The following is an 18391-nucleotide window of genomic DNA, read 5'->3' as shown; positions in this document are numbered from 1 at the left end:
TATTAATAAAATGTAGTGCAATCTATATCATTTATAATCATCATCGGTGGTTTTTCAAACACGTTTGTTCAGCAAAAAAATATACTACGTTTATATTGCATATTTGCAGAATTATTTCTTGACGATAGAAGGTTAACGAAATTATTTAATGAATATAATTATGAAATATAGTCATTGTATAATCTCTTCAAATAATAAATTTAAGCGTAGACTTTTAATTAGATTACTAATTAGAGACTTTAAATTTCATTAAATACTATTTGCAATAAAAACATATTGATACTGTTAGTTATTAATACGAGGAGCTTGAAATATTAGCAAAGGAATTTAAGTGAAAAAGTTTTGGTAAAGAAATTTGAAGCAAGCTTTAAAATTTAAAGCAAATTATGTATTGCAATACAGTATTATAATACAGTAATATGAAAAGTACGCGTTAGTTAAACGCAATTGCATTTTTTACAATATTTACTTTAAAAATTACAGTTAAAAAATTACAGTTATTTACTTAAAAAATTACAGCAAATAAATATATCTTGAGTAACAGGCAACGATTATTTATTTTTCACGAAATTAAAAAAAAAGATATGTTATAAGCTGTAAGAGAAAGGAAATTAAAGAAAGGAAGGGAAAAGGCTAGGAAGTATTTAATCGGGTTAATGAGAGGACCATGTTACATTAACCTGTGGAAATGGCAGTGGCATAGAGATATTCGTGTACGGGATTGAGTTGTATGTACACAGTGTCCGGTATGTAAAGGCATTCTCTCGATGAGGTCGATATTTACACGCATACAGGGTAAAACCATCATTCGCGCGTTCCCTCTCCTTCTCATCGCATCACTCTTTTGGCCAGTGCCTATATTCCGTTCTTATCTCAATGTGTTAAGTTTGCTGGCTGTGTGGAATGAGAGCAAACCTCTATGTTCGAACACGTTAGTTAACTACACTCGTGTAAGTGGTGAGCCACTTCCTCATGGCGCAATGGCCCGCTTCCTCTCCTCTGAACTCAACTTCTCTTTACTCCTCGCTCTTTGTATATGTATATATACAGCTTTACAGACCACATCGCCTTCCCCTCCCCTCACCCTTTTCTCCCACTATCCTCCATGCCCCCCTTTTGCTATCCTCCCGGCCCTACCCTCCCACCCTTCATCCTTTTGACTTTCATTAAGGGGGCATTTCACTGTGAACGCAAAAAAAAAAGCATATTTTCAATAATTTTTTTCCTCAGGAACTATTGCATAAAATTGAATGTATGTTTTCCTCCTTTTATAGGTATGATTAAGGAAAGTAAACAAAAAATTTGTTTTTTTGATAAAAAATATTTCGTCATTTATTTACAAAATAATATGCAGGTGTGCAACAAAAAAAAAGTTATCCGCTGTCGCAGGTGATTTTGGCTCTCCTGGTAATCTGAAACAGAAAATCGATAAAGTTTATTAAACTATGTCGTCACACCTATCGTCGGAACCTCCAAGTAGTTGATATTTTGATTTTTACTTACAATTTCACCTGATTTACGGTACAAAAAAAAAGTGTTTTTTTTTTCTCTCTTTCACAAGAAACGCTGCCATTTTGTTTATTTTCGATGAAATAGATAAGTGGAGGTTCCGACCATAGGTGTGACGACATAGTTTAATAAACTTTTTCGATTTTCTGTTTCAGATTACCAGGAGAGCCAAAATCACCTGCGACAGCGGATAACTTTTTTTTTCCATACATGTATATTATTTTGTAAATAAATGACGAAATTTTTTTTACCAAAAAGAAAATTTTTTATTTACTTTCCTTAATCATACATTTAAGGGGGAAAACATTCATTCAATTTTATGCAATGGTTCCTGAGGAAAAAATGATTGAAAATATGCTTTTTTTTGTGCGTTCACAGTGAAATGCCCCCTTAAGCGTAACTATTGTAAAATTCTCAATTAAGAAAAACAACATCGAGTCGTTTGTCAAAGATTCGAAAAATAATTTTTTGTAATAACAATTTAGACATTTGTGATATAACACACAATTTTTAAATTGCTTGAGAAAGAACTTTTGTTTATGGAATTTTTATCAAAAATAATAAATTAGTTCATAAAATATATTTCAAGTTGAGAAAATAGCTTTATACTGGTCCGAGAAATATTTGCAATTAAATGGTTGTCTTTTCATAATTTTTGGATACATTGTTTCTAATTCATGTTGCGGTTGGATTTAGAAAGCAGAATGCTGATATTTATAATTAGTGGGGATTAGTAAAGATCCGAAATTATATACGAAAAATGTAATTAATATAAACAAATCTTGCTATATTGTAATTGTTAAACCTTTTGCAGTATTTCTATAAAATACATGCTTGTTTACATACATATTTTACAAATTTAGATAAACATAGAAGTAAGAAAGCTATGTAATTATTTTGAAAATTTTACAACTTTTTTCTTTTTACATTGCATTTAATTCTATAACGCCTAAATATTATAAATAAAAATCTTCGAACATGTAATTCTATTAAAATAATTATTCTCTACTTATTATATAATACATATATATAATATAATTTTAATAAAAGTACAATTTGTTTGAAGATTTGTATTTTTTTAAGGTAACAAAGAATTTTTGTATTGTAGTAATACTTGTTGCAAACTGTATTGGAGAAATCATTAACAGAAATGAATGGGTATGTTAACGAGTATTATAATGTTTAGAATTATTCTGTTATATTTACATTTTTAAGTTCTAGTGAAATATTATCAATTTAATAAATACTTACTCAGGTGGAATTGATGTTTTTAAACAAGAGTTATGGCATTTCAGGAATTAATTCGTGGAGAATTTGTATTAATTTTTCTTAAAGTCTCTGTAAATGAAAAAATTGTTTATTTTTTAATTTGAAAGAATGAAAAATTATAGAAATTTCCATAGATAAGAAAAGTTAAGTAATATGTCAATAATTAGTACTAGTTTTAGAACGAAGAAATTCTATTTTCTCATTTTCAATACTAATTATTGACAAATTACTTAACTTTTCCTATCTACGGAAATTTCTATAATTTTTCATCCTTTTAAATTAAAAAACAAACAATTTTTTCATTCACAGAGACTGTAAGAAAAATTAATACAAATTGTCCACGAATCAATAAATGAGAAAATACAATTTCTTCGTTCTAAAAGCACACAATTTTCGAAGATGTTACTGAGATTAGGAGTATTATTTCTAAACTATTGTTATAGGTTAGATATTTATTTTGTCCTGTGTAATTTGTTTGTGCTACTGTTCTATTAAAATCAACTGAACAATCAAATTAAATTTAAAAATGTTCTCTATTCAAATTTCTATTATACATATGTATACAAGGTGGTCCATAATTCAACGATTTTATCTTATTATACAAAAACATAAAAAAAATTCTTGCAAAAATTGAGCTTTGAATTTTAACATTAACACGTGTCCCAAGCCTTCGAAGGGTTTAAATGGAAAATACTTTCTTATTATAACTCATTAAAAATTGATGAAATCAATTGATGAAAGTTTTTCTTTAATAATTCAAAAATGAAACCTCCACTGACATTTTTGCAAAGGAAATTGTTGTTCAGAATCGTCTCAGCTATCCCCCATTTCCGGTTTCTATGCGACTTTTGGAACAGCCTGTATATGTATGATACACTTATGTTTATAATTCTTACGTATATAATTTTAAATTTGCAACAATACTGATTTGAAAATAACAAATCAAGAGCTCCTTTTATTCGTGTGGTTGTGAAAACTACCGTTTCATTTTTGATTTAATAAACAAGTACTCTTGTTAATTTGATTTTGAATTAAATTTTTCCTCTTAATTTAATAATTGAAGATCGTACGTGAAATATAAGGCAAAAGTACATATACCAAAATAAATTATAGAGTGAATTGTAGAATGTAAATTAAAAAAGAATTCTGTGCAATAGTTTCATGAAAACCTTATAAATAGTTGTCTCTTTTATCTAAGGAAATTTAATAAGTTAGCTTCACTACTACAATTTTTATATTAAAAATGTAGACGTTTTTCATTACATAATAATTAGACTGCGGGTCTTTATGCAAAATAAAATCTTCGCGAATGTACCTACAAAAATTGAACCTAAAGAAGAATTCATTTTACTCTGCAAATATTATAACATAAACTTTACTTTCAATCTTTTTTATATTTTTGCAAATTTTTTGCAGTTTGTAGGTTCTTGCACATTCAAGTTTCCTATAAATATACAAAGATCCGCAGTCTAATAATAATTAATAATAGTTGCTACGTGTTTTTACGTTATTTGTTAGAATAACAATATGATTTTGTACAATCGTATATGTCTCTCTGCTCTCCTTCTCACTAATTGTTCGTGTTCGCTAGAGAAAAAGAAAGCTGATAATTCATGATAGTACAATACACAATTCATTCTTATGTTCCCATTGTGGAGTAATTGATATCCAAAATGATTCTCTAACGTGGTCTCACTAACGCATTACCACATAATAATTTAGAGTTTCGTGAAAGTTTCATGAATTTTCTCACACAAATGCGCGTGTACGTGAATGTACCTTTCCCGGCTAACAACAACATTGTCGGGTACGCGAACAATAGAGTTAATAACCAATTACTCTACACTGAAAATACAACTTGAGACATTTTCAACGGCGTTATACATACACAATAGAGCCAGTATTCGTACTCCTCCAACTGTTTACTTCGGGACGTTAATGTTTTGGTAGGATGAAATGTTATAGTATCTTTATCAAAGAAAATAAGTATTGCATTCATTCAGGCTTTAGTTGATATTAACCTTTTTTTGAAAATAATAGTTTAGTAGAATTTGATGTGAAAAATAACAGTTCGATATAAAAAAGAATAGTTTAACAAAATTATGGAAAAACTGATAGTTATTAGAATATTTCGTCTCGTACGATAGACACAAATCCTAATCAGTATTTTATTATATAATGTTTAGGATTAATGAAACTTTTTAAACGATTTGACATACTCTAAATCAATAGTATTTTAGTACCAATAGTACTATTATTACTATTATAATAGTATTAGTATCAATAGTATTCCACCCTCTATACTTTTATTATATTTTTACTGCACTGAGTTGTTATTTATAAATTGACATCTACACCTTAAAACTCTTCCTAAAAAAATCAAAATTTCATATAGAAAATTCAAATACGTGAAGAATTTTTCAATAAAAAATCTTTAATCATAGTATATTATTTTAATCATCTTTGTGCAGTTATAAGGACCTTAAAATCACGTACAATAAATAAAGTCTTAAGTTTTATTTTTAATAGACTTGTAACTGATTTTACAATTTTTTAAACATTTTCATAAGTCGAAATTATTTACTCTATAATTTTAAGTCTCCAATATAAGTATCAGGCTATATTCTAATATACTTACAAGCCTCTAGTAATTATAAGAAATTATAGTAATTATAAGAAATATACCTACAAGCCTCTATAAGTTGAAATTTGTATAACTCAAAATATGTTTAGCTTTTCTTCAATTTTAAATTATTAGTTTAACTGTATACAGTTTATTTTGTTGATGCTGTAAGTAGTCAGCAATTTAAAAAAAAAAAACAATTCAAGGTTTGAGATATTAAAAACGCAAAATTTTTAAGAATGAGTTCATAGAAATTTATTATGAAAATATAACAGCAATGTAAACAACATTTACAATCATTTTTACGGTAATTAAATAAAATTCTTAAATGGTAAGCGTATTGTTCTACTGTAATTATATCTTCAATTACCAAATATAAAAAATACAGACGAATGAGTTAGTAAATCACGTTTCAAAATTAATTTTTTCGTAAACAGAATGTTCGTTTCAACAAATTTTATTCTATTTTTCATAATTCGTAATTCATATTTCATGCTTCACGTTTTATGGTAAAGCTGAAAGTGGATTTTAATTAATTAAAATTAATTACTGTAGCTCCTGAAGAGGATATTTGTCCTCAAAGTAATATGTACTTTAAGAAAAATGTAGCTATCGATGAAAGGAAAATTATTAAACCAATATTTATTTATCATATATATATATATATTTATTGTATTTTATATTTTATATCAAATGTTTATGTAAAATTACTCTGTAGATTCCAACAGACGTTTTTCACAGAAGAAATGCAATATTTACATTGAGGTATACACTATAATGACATCCCCGCTATTATTTATCGCAAGCAATTTACATATATAGCGTAGTGACATTGACCCCTCAGCATATTGTAGTTTTAGATTAAAGAGGTAACGCGTAATCACGATGGCGATGCCTCGCAGGAAGTTTAGAATCGGTGAATCACCTTACTATCAAGGTTAGAACATAAAGATTCGCAAAACTCTCGTCTAAATAAAAATGTCTAACAAGAAATAAAAATTTAAAATTTATCCGTTACTCATTAAAAAAACAAATTTGAATTTCAATTGTAAGACGGTTAGATGCTCTGGGTTTGAATACGTACTTTAAATAAAAAAGAAAAATTGTTTTAATTATTATTTTACTCTGGAAACATTATAATATGAATTTTCTACAAAGATTTTTTTTATATTATTGCATACTATGTGCACTTTGTAGTTTCTTACACCTTCAAAATTTTCTATACATGCATAAATATCCACACTTTAATTATAACTTTTAATTTATTTAGAATCTTACAATTACAGCGCACTTACTACGCACAGTAGACAACAATAAAAAAAATATTTATAGAAAATTCATATGTATTATAATATGTCCAGAGTAGAATTATATGTTATAATTAAACTGTGGACTTTGATGCATTTATAATATGTCGAAATATGCAAAATATGTGCAAGATGTATGCAAGGTATATGCTAAATATAAGTATAGGGAATGTATGTATGGATCTATAAAATAATTACATAATAATTACTTATTATTACTACATCATTATTTAATAACTATTTTTTATTGTTTTATTTATTATAATTTAAATTACAATATACAACAATGATTTTTTCATTATTTTCGATTGTAAATTGATGCCTCTTATTTATTCATATTTATGAATTTTTCATACTTATGAATATGAATAAATTCATAAATATGAATACATTCACATCATGCGGATTTGTGAATATGAATCTGAATAAATGTATGAATAAAAATGCGAATAACGCGTCATTCACATTTTTATTCGTGAATAACTCGTTATTCACATTTTTATTCATAAATTTATTCATCTTCATATTCACAAATCCCCGTGATCTGAATTTATTCATATTCATATTTATGAATCATATTTATATTTATGAGTATGAATGCCCCCATCTCTGTTCTTTCCAAACGTATGTTTTTGTTATTTTTTGTTTGTTCTACCTTGATGAGAACATCATACTTTAGTTTTCCCCACAAAAATCGTGGTCCAATAATGCGAGATCTGTCGAGCGAATTGGCTATGATGTAGTCCTATTACGGCCAATCCAATGACTCGAAAATTTCTCATTAAGTATTCGTGTTACAGCACGTAAAGAATGAGTTTGGCCGCCATTATATTTGCACTACTTCATGGTATGGTTGTCCTTGCTCAATTATGCATTTTTGAGTTCTAGGTCACCTCAAAGTTGTACTGTGCCACGTGGTTGACGTTATTTCAATGCTACTCACAATATGCAAGAAATAAAAATGAGAGAAGAAATATAAACAACAATAAAAAAGATTCTGATTAACTATGTGTATTAGGGTAGTCCTTATTTAAATGATTTTTAAATCTATGTCACACGTCCACTTCAATGCAACTCGCAATATGCAAGAAATAAAAATAAAAGAAAAAATGTAAACAATAATAAAAAAGAGTCTGATTAACTGTATGTATTAGGGTGGACCTTATTTAAATAATTTTTAAAATGTATGTCACACACCCAGTAAGTACTTTGCAAACACGTACAAAGAAATTCCTGGAAAATTTAAGCTCTTAATTTTAACTTTTCAATGGAAAATATATATAATCTTTTAGATATTTTTTTTATAACTCCGGTAAAAATAGATGAAATGTTTTGAAATTTGGGAGAGTTGTTACTTATAATACTAGGAAGATACAGACGAATGTGTCAGTAAGATTCATTGATGGAAAAGTAAACAGGATAATACGGATAAATCACGTTTCAAAAATAATTTTTTCGTAAACAGAAAGTCCGTTTGGACAAATTTTATTCTATTTTTCATAATTCATAATTCATATTTTATACCTCATAGTTTATGGTAAAGCTGAAAGTGGATTTGTAATTACTGTAGATCCTCAAGAGGATATTTGTCCTCAAGCTATCGATGAAAGGAAAATTATTACATCAATATTTATTTATCATATATATTTATTGTATTTTATATTTTATATCCAATGTTTATGTAAAATTACTCTGTAGATTCAAACAGACGTTTTGATCGTAAAAAAGAAATTCCTGGAAAATTTAACCGCTAAATTTTAATGTTCATATAAATAGTCAATCTAATTTCAATAATATAACCATTAGACATAAAATATTGTGTATGTATTACCTATTAATAAAATGGAAGAAACTTTTGGGCCAACCTAATATAATTCATGATATCGTTCTGTAAATTTGTAGTCACAAAATCAAAAAGTATAAGAGGAATTCAAATGTACATGTACTATGTGTTATTATGATTATTACATTGTAATATTTGGACTTCAAATAAGGAAGTTTAGTTGATATCATAATATTTTTTAATCATTTACTGTACACTTCACACTTTATTATATTGCATGCGTTTACTTTATTTTAGAATGGAAATTTAATTTCAATTAAAATTAAAGTACATTACATTTCAACACCATTCCTATGTGATATCGACGAGATGAGATGTCAAGCAAGTGAACGTCCAACGCTAAGCAATAAATAATTGATAGTGCTTTTCCGAATTTCAGGTAGCATTATTAATTTACTTGGAATGAATGCTGCCATGTGTTGTCGGGAATTATTGTGCTGTGGAATTACTCACTTCCGATTGGCAAGCAGTGACCTAATTTTTAAATTTTTATGTAATCTTTTAACTTGATTGCTGTACAACTTCCCTGTTATTGTTGTGTTAGGTTTCAACAATTCATAATGTACCATACCTATTGTGTCCCACCACACTAATTGTAAGAGTGCGAGTTTCTTCTGAGACGATGCTACCTACTACGAAATCCTCTATCTCGTTTAAGATTTATCATTTAAGATATACAGGGTGGTCCACGCAATAGTTTCAAGTCATAACTCCGTTATTATTGCATTTACGAACAAAATGCCAAAGGAGAAAGATAAAAATAAAAAAAACAACAAACTTGAGGGAACGTTCGATTCTAGAATCTTAAAAAAAACGGTGCTACATTGCTCAAGATTTAAAATGGTATGTCGATAGTGTGTAATATAAATAAAAATTTTGTAATTGTGGTACATAATTTAAATTAAAATTTCGTAATGCGTTGCATCCTCGAAATTCAAAATTATATATTAACGATAGACAATATAAATTATGATTCTGTGTTGATGGCACATAATCTAAAGTAAAATTTAGTACAGCGGTGGATTCATGACAGATAATATAAATTATAATTCTGTGCTGGTGAAACATAATCTAAACTGAAATTTCATACAACATGTGTAAATTTTTAAATATATATTCATGATGCATAACATAAATAAGGATCCTATACTGATGACACATAATCTAAATTAAGATTTCGTACAACGTCGAATAATTTTATTATCACATCGCAATGGTACTAGCCTGGTCCGACCTTAACATTTGATCGTAATTTCTCTTATTATACAGGGTGATCCACGCAATTGTTTCAAGTCATAACTCCGTTATTATTGCATTTATGAAAAAATGCTAAAGGAAAACGATAAATGGTTCGAAGACCACTACATCTGTAGGCCTTCACATATTATTTTTTTTTTTTTTTTTTTTTTTTTTTTTTTTTTTTTTTTTTTTTGATGGAGCTGTGCATATGCAATTAACAATTGCATCATTTCTTTAAATAGAAATGCATATTTTTTTGTTTACACAGATCGATTCTTTTGTTCATTCTACGTAAAAAATGATTAGGGTACCATAGAAAAAAAATGATTAGTTCTCGAGATATTTTCGAAAAATGTCTTTATTGAAAAAGATGCTAAAACGCTTCATGACTAGTAAGGTAAACAAGCTTGTAAAGGTAAACACCCTTTCGACGACATTGTTATCATAACAGAAAATGATTTGTACGAGTAAGCATTTCATCATTCGGTAGCAATTCACGTATCGTAACTCGAGTACGAAAACTAAGAATTTGAAAAAGTGTAACTGTATTTCGCTAGATACAAGAAAATGTATTTTACTAACAGTGAGATACAAGATATGTACAACACTTTTGTGTTGTGCGATGCAGATAAATTAAACGCAGTTATATAAAACAATAAAAAACCGTTATCAGAGATGTTTAGAATGTAATGGAGAAGCGTTGAAGCATCTTTTTCAATGAAGACATTTTTTGAATATATTTTTGCTATGGTACCTTAATCATTTTTTACGTAGAATGAACAAAAGAATCGATCTGTGTAAACAAAAATACGCATTTCTATTTAAAGAAGTGATGCAATTGTTAATTGCACATGCACTGGTGCATCTAAAAAAAAATTTTAAATCCTACAGATGTAGTGCTCTTTGAACCATTGATCTTTCTCCTTTGGCATTTTTTCGTAAATGCAATAATAACGAAGTTATGACTTGAAACAATTCCGTGGACCACCCTGTATGTTATAAAAAGTAAAATTATAAACCGTTCAGAAAGAAAATAACAGTTATCGACCACATAGTTACTCACAAGGGAACTTGTGAGATATAATTCATTAAAATTTGAAACTGAACGTAGAGAAAACCCTAAACCTGTTATTTTCATATGAAATTTAAAGAAATTGGTGTTTTAATGAGTGTTCATATATTTTTTATACGGTATAAAAATCGATTTTTAGCTGTAGTAACGTTGATTCTTTCAATATTAAAATGCAAGTGTGTGTCCAGAGCTTTTTGGCACGTCGAATATCGTACTATAATTAATTTTTATGAAAAACTGTTCTAAAATACTAAAACCTCAAAAATCGTAGTGTTCGTATAATTTTTATACGCAATGTACATAGTCAGCTAATCAACTAATAAGTTAAAACAACAATTTTAGTACTATAGCAATAATATAATGTAGCTGTAATTAAAAGCAGTTAAAAGAAGCTGTACTAAAACGCTGGAATGAAATTATCGATGAAATTTTGAAAAAATTAGTTGCAAGTATGCCAAGTCGCATTTTTTAGTTAATCGAAAAGAAAGGAGGTCCTACTCATTATTAAATCATTCCCTTTTATTCATTAAAATTATTATTTAATCATTACATTATAATTTAATATTGTTATTATGTTATAATTTCATTGGTGCTATAGTTGTGCACCCATGAAATATCTATAGTATTATTATTAGTTGTCTTAAATAAATGTTATGTTCGCCGTTTTATCATTGCTATAATATATTTTTAGCCTCTTTCACATGATACTAATAAAAATTAGAAATTATTAATTAAATCTACAAAACACACGAGAATCGTAGCGGTGCTACACTTATGCATCGTAGTGTACATTGTACACACACTCAGGGCCGGTGTAGGAGGGAGGGGGGGGGGGGCAGTCGGGCAACCGCCCAGGATATACAGGGTGTCCCAAAAATGTTGTAACAGCTTAAAAGGGGTGGTTCGGAAGGTGATTTGAAACAACTTTTTCCTTAGCGAAAATGTTGTCCGAGGCTTCGTTGAGGAGATATTAACGGAAAACACTGACCAATCAGAACGCCCGTATAGCGTTGGACCGCCCGCGGTAGCGTATGAGCGCGGCCGCCTAGCGTGTAGCCTACGCTCCACCGGCATACTCGCGTTCTGATTAGTCGAGGAGCGCGGCCGCTCCAACAGTATACGCGTGCTCTGATTGGTCAGTGTTTTCACTTAATATCTCTTTAACGAAGCCTCGGACAACATTTTCGCTAAGGAAAAAGTTGTTTCAAATCACCTCCTGAACCACCCCTTTCAAGGAGTTACAACATTTTTGCGACACCCTGTATATAACCCTGAAGGGGCGCTACGATAATCTTGCCCGAGGCACCAATATTGCTAAAACCGACCCTGCACACATTACAAAACTGCACTACATATAATTTCAAAGTCTGTTAATACTCGAGTTTTCGTCTCTAAGCCCCTCAATTGAATTAAAAGTATTCACCATTTAACAACTTCCGTATTTCCGGGTCTATGACCTCCACTCGCCACCTGCAGTCATTTCTGATGCGACGAGTAATCATTACTTATGGATCGTAATACAAAGCCGCTATAGATTGATGACTATCAAGAAAACATGCCTCGTCTAATTACATAAGAATATATTATTAGTTCAAGTATTCGTAGTGAATGAAATCGAAACCTTTTTGTGTATTAGTTTGTTGTAAAATGGACAAACTAACATTATTCCATCCGCAAAGTGTGTACAAAAAAAGAATACAAAATTTCTCCGATGGAAAGATAGCCAGCTTTTGTCTGTCAATTTAATTTATAAGTGTCTAAATCGTGTTAATCGTTTCCTCTCACATAGACACTTAACTATAAAGTTAATTATTACTATTATAAATTAAATCATTCTACGACCATATTTTCGTGATTGTTCGCATTAACTCTGTTTTATTGGTAAAAGAATGAGCATCTAAGTAACGTTCAATGTAATTCCATAGATGTTCTATAGAATTCAAGACTGGAGATTGATTTGGTCACTCGATTATATTAATATTTTTTTGAAAGAATTTGAAAGAATGTTTGGGGTCATTATCGAGTTGAAATAACCACACTATAAATATCTTCTCTGTATTTGATGGAAGCATATGATGTTGCAGGATATAACAATACAGAAATCGGTCCATAGTTTCTGTTGTTTCATATATGTTATATATTGCATTATATGTATTTGTCAGCTCTTGTCAGGCAAATTAATTTACAAGTGTCCAAATCATGTTAGTCGTTTCCTATCAAGTAAACTCTCAACTTTGAAAGTTCACTGTTACTATCTATAGTAAGTATAGACTTTATACACTTTGTAAATATACTGGCAGAAAACCACAGGAAGTCGAGTAATTCTATTTCACATCCACCCTCAATACTCTTCATCCGCCATTAATTTGTCGGTGAAGGCATAACAAGAGTACGAGTTACGTGCGTAGATACGTTACTGCATGAATCAAAGTTTGATGAATGGATTAAATCATTTTTTTAAATTCCTTTCAACACCTACGGTCCCATCAGTGTTTAAATAATACTATTGAACTGCAATAATTAAAAATATTTCCCCATATTGGTTGTCCCTCCGCGTCAATTTTCTTATTTGCTTTCTTTAATTTGAAGAAGCTCAAGAGATTTCCCACACAATATCGCCATTATCATTTTGGTTATTTTCAACTTGATCTATGACAACTAACGAAATACCAATAAATTAACTTTTATTCAGCCAATTTCAATATCTCCATCTATTCAAAAGAAACCTCCATAAAGAAGACAAATATTCTCATTTCTTTCAACATTTTTAATATTACGTGTATTATAAAAACAACACATTTGTTTAAAACAATTAAAAAGAAAGAATGGTTAAACAAATTTTGTCTAAATTGAAATTATTTTTATTTGACATTTTAATGTCTTCACTGCAAGCCCACGGAAGCTCATTCTCACCCGTTGGATAGTCCAGTAGTTATAACTTTTAAATAAAGATACCACAAAACTTTAATCAGCTGTGAAATCGACAATTTACAACATTTCCAAAAATCCGTTGAGAATGTTGAGATACGTTCTCAGACTACGGAAGACTACACATATCCAACTTTCATAAAAATCCAAGATGTTACTGTATAAATTAATTTTTGGAAAAAAAATATAACCGACTTCGAAAAAATATTAAAACTGCACTAAAAAGTATGAAATAATTTATAGTTAATTGATACGAATAATCACCAGTTCTAGATACAATTGCTTAAACGTATGAAATAATTTCTATTTCCTTTATATTAAATTATGTTAAATAACCTTTTCGTAGTCCGCGCAAAATTAAAAATTACCAAACATGGCTTAACTTTCTGTTTGAGTGACAAAACATACACCTTTAAATTATTGCTATTATTATATATACTTTAGACACCATACACATTAACATTATTCAATGTCGCCACTTCCACCAAATACTATACCAAACCTACTCCGACAGTATTTTCATAGAGAGAGTATATACATTAGCAGTAATCAATATTTCCACCGCAGCCCCCGCAAAAAAGAATGCCCCAAACCTACTCAGACCTATTTGAGGATACTATTTGTATCTCTTTTCCATTACAATTGCAATATCTTTCCACGTTACCCATGAGGTAATATTGCTGTCAACGCGTTTTTTTTAAAGTGGTGTCCCCAATAGGCCTATTTCACTAAGAAGAATATGCATAACGTACATAGTTTATCATAACGAGTTACTTAAATTTTAAGTAATTCTTGAGTACTTTCTTTTTAGTAATTATACAATATATTATTCTTAACTACTGAGTAATTCATTACTTTTAAATAATTTCTTATAACAACCCAGAAAGTAATTAAAAGGTATTCCAAATCTAAAGTAAATAAAAATATCTAAAAGTAATTAAAAGATAATTATAATTACTTTTTAATTATTTTGAGGTAATTTTATATACTTTAGATTTGGGATACCTTTTAATAACTTTCCGGGTAGTTACAAGTAATTGAATTACTCAGTAATTAAGAATAAGGTATTGCATAATTACTAAAAAGAAAGTAATCAAGAATTACTTAAATAATTACCTTCTAATTTAAAATTGAAATTTATTGTACTATGCAAATTTTCGAAAGATAGAACTTTCATATGATTCATCCGTAGTGTGTAGTAGCTAAAGTTTCTAAGGCTGCCGCAATTCTTTCTTTAGCTACTACATCCCTCTCCAGCAATGCCAATTTTTTATTGTAATACTCCTTTCTATTTTCTTTATCTTCCTCGGCTATTCGTGCCAGAAGCACTGAAACTTGTGATCTCATGCCAGAGGTTTGTTTTTCTAGAGACGCGGTAGCATCTCGACGCCAAGTACATGAAAAATTATACGCTACCGTGTATACTGACGCTGGCGCTACCACGTGTATCTTTTACTCGTAAAACTGCGATTCAAACCTAACCCGAAACTTCTGTCATTAATATCTCGTCACGCCTGCTGTATGTTCTAAATCCAAAGGCATTTTTCTAATGTAAATCGCATATAAGCTTTCTAATAAAACCAAACCAATAAAATCGGACCATGTACAACTGAGATATCGTAATATCATGTCATGAATCGGTCAGAAATTGTAGATTTTTCTTCTGATTCTTATTCTTTTCGTCAACACTTACCCAATAGGAGCTAAGGCCGTTCTTCAATTCGTCGACTCTTGGAATCAGTCGGCAGGGCTCGTCGGCCGGAATTGTAATATGGCTGCCGCTCACACCGCTCGTTCATTTCTAACCTGTATAACTTGTCAGTTTGTATTTGTGACAGTTGTCATTTTTAACCTGTACAACCTGTCAATATGTATTTGTGACATTTGGACGCCGCAAATTGGATAATTATTTTAAAGGGTACGTGTAGTGATATTGTATTGGGAAGTATATGGTGAAGTATACAAGTGATGAAATATCTACCTTGTCGTTGTGGAAAGAAATATATAAATTTGGTGTTTGAGTGTGCAATTCATAATACAAATTTCAGTAAATGTTCATTTTGTGCAAATAAAAAACATTGTGCAATAAGAATAAGTGTTTTAATACAATAAATTGTGTGTTATAAATAGTGGACCACTTTTTTTATTTGCATTTCATGATAAACATTTAAATTGCTTGCAACAAGACTTTCTGTCATGCGTTCTGTGTACGTGTGAATTGTAAAAAGAAATGGAGAGAGAGTAACAAAAGTAACAAGAGAGTAACAAGAGAGAGTTTCAATATATATTTCATATGACATTAATTTTATTTGTAAATAACACATACAAACCTTGTTTTACTTACAAATTAATATAGAGCTTAAAATAAAAATGTATCTATCTTTTATTATAGTAAGCATAGAGTCTACAATGTACATGTGTCTGAAGCCAGATATAGGAAAGAGACCAGCTTCAGTCCTTTAAGTTTTCAAAAGTATAGAGAACCCATGGCAGGATGTCTCACTGCAAGAAATTTAAATGTTAACCATAAAGCAAGAAATGAGAAAAGGAAATCGACTATTTGTAACGCACAATATTTATTGTATTAGAATAAAGTTCAGAAGTACGCAGAACGCATGGCAAAAAGTCTTGTTGCAAGAAATTCGAATGTTAAAGATAAAGCGAGAAAAGGAAAAAGGAATCCACTATTTGTAACGCACAATTTATTGTATTACAATAATATAGAAAAAGAGAGGTCAAACTTAATCCTTTAAGTTCTCAAAAGTATGCATGACACGTGACAGAAAGTCTTGTTGCAAGAAATTTAAATGTTACTGATAAACTGATTACAATAATATAGAAAATGGGAGACCAATTTGAATCCTTTAAGGTTTCAAAAGTACGCGGAACGCATTGCAGTAAGTCTCATTCCAGGCAATTTATTAAAGAAAAAAAATGTAATCAGTTTATTAATAACATTTAAATGCAACATTTAAATGCAACATGATTTTCTGTCATATGTTGTGCTTACTTTTGAGAACTTAAAGGACTAAAGTCTGACCTTTCTTTTTCTATATTATTATAATACACTAAATTATCTATTACAAATAGTGGATCTCTGTTCATTTTCACATTTTCTCATTATTTAAATTTGTTACAAGACTTTCTGCCATGTTTTCTGTGAACGTATGAACTGTATTCTAATACAATAAATTGTGCGTTAGAAATAGTTGATCTCTATATTCATTTCTCATTTCTTCTTTAATAAATTTCTTGCAATGAGACTGGCAATGAATTCTTGCAATGAATCCTTAAAGGATTCAAACTAATTTCCCATTTTCTATTATTTGAAGTCATTCACTATAGAAATTATCTTTGTAAAAAGAAGTGAGATCCCCATAAGTACATGAAAAAGTGGAGGACTCGAGGAGTTATCGTAGAAAAATAAAAGATCTCCATAAAAAACTATAAGAAGGTAAAAAAAGATGTGAAATCGAAATGAGCTGCCAGATGATTTGCCTAGATTTCCGCGGTCTGGAAGTCAAATGCTTAGGGTGGCCAGACAAGGCATTCTTAGATTATCAATATCCATACTTTCTCTCTCGCAGACTTTCAGGTAATATGTCAATTTCTAAGGTCATTCATCGACGCCAATACCTTTACTCTCGCAAGCTTTCAGATAACATTGTCCAACACGATTTTTTTTCCGCGATATCCATTAGGTGATTCTTATAGGGTTCCTCGTCCTAAATACGAATCTGAAAGTGAAATTGCTTCATCACCCTTAGTTTTCGAGAAATACAAGATTTTGTAAAAACGGTCGATTTTTAAAGAAAACGTAGTACTACTTGAAAACTACGAACGCTAGAAAGTTCTATTTAGTCTTAAAAGATAGAGGAGTGTTTTCTGAATATGAAGACATATATCTTTAGAATTATCTGCTCCTTTGAATGCCTGTAAATGAACAGCGAATTTCAAAAAGGTGATGATACGTGAATTTTTCACGAAATACTTTTGTATTTTAATGAAGAGTTATTCACTTAGGTCGATTTTACACTACGTTATCGGATTCTGCAAACATTTCTGAAGAGAAAACCACCCGCGGCAAATGTTGTAACGGTTTCTATAATCCATACGGTTTGACAAAATGTCAACTCGGAACGCACGAACGGTGTTTTGCGGCTGCACAGCCATTGCTCGCTATGTTTCGGTCAGTCAGGGCCGTCGCTACAGGATTCGCCTAATCGGTGCCACGCGCTATCGGTTTTTGTATTACATTTACATGTTCCAGATAAGTAATTCTTTAATATTTCATTTATACTGCAACTCAACAAAACGGAGACAATTGTCCACTGTTTAAATTTTAATCATTAATTTCCCGTTTTTCTATCTTCAATTATTCGACTTTTGCTAATTTGGTATTGAGCAAACTTTATTTAAATCTAAATTGAATTATTTAACAATTAATTCAATCTATAATTGTATATTTTATTGTTAATTTTTAATGAAAACTGCTACCTATAGAAAATCACTCTTTAGAGCAGAGTTTACCCCCCAAACACTAACTTAAATAACAAAAGATTAAAGTATCGAAAAGTAGAAACATTAAGCTTTAAAATGGT

General features: G+C 29.8%; 1 protein-coding gene across 1 annotated transcript in view; it reads right to left on the bottom strand.

Annotated features, from left to right (window-relative positions):
- Positions 1-15527, bottom strand: part of LOC128897154 (GTPase-activating protein) — a 29351-nt gene extending 13824 nt beyond the window's left edge. The window contains exons 1-2 of the mRNA XM_054160872.1: positions 15484-15527; positions 2761-2847 (exon numbers count right to left, since the gene is read on the bottom strand). The gene's annotated coding sequence lies outside the window, so the exon portion shown is untranslated. The remainder of the gene's footprint in view (positions 1-2760; positions 2848-15483) is intronic.
- Between the last annotated feature and the right edge of the window lie 2864 nt (positions 15528-18391).

This window comes from Hylaeus anthracinus, unplaced genomic scaffold (genome assembly GCF_026225885.1).
Source record: "Hylaeus anthracinus isolate JK02 unplaced genomic scaffold, UHH_iyHylAnth1.0_haploid 11980, whole genome shotgun sequence".
NCBI classification, from domain to species: Eukaryota; Metazoa; Arthropoda; class Insecta; order Hymenoptera; family Colletidae; genus Hylaeus; species Hylaeus anthracinus.
Note: the sequence above shows the minus strand (reverse complement) of the source record. Positions and strands in the feature narration are given on the sequence as shown.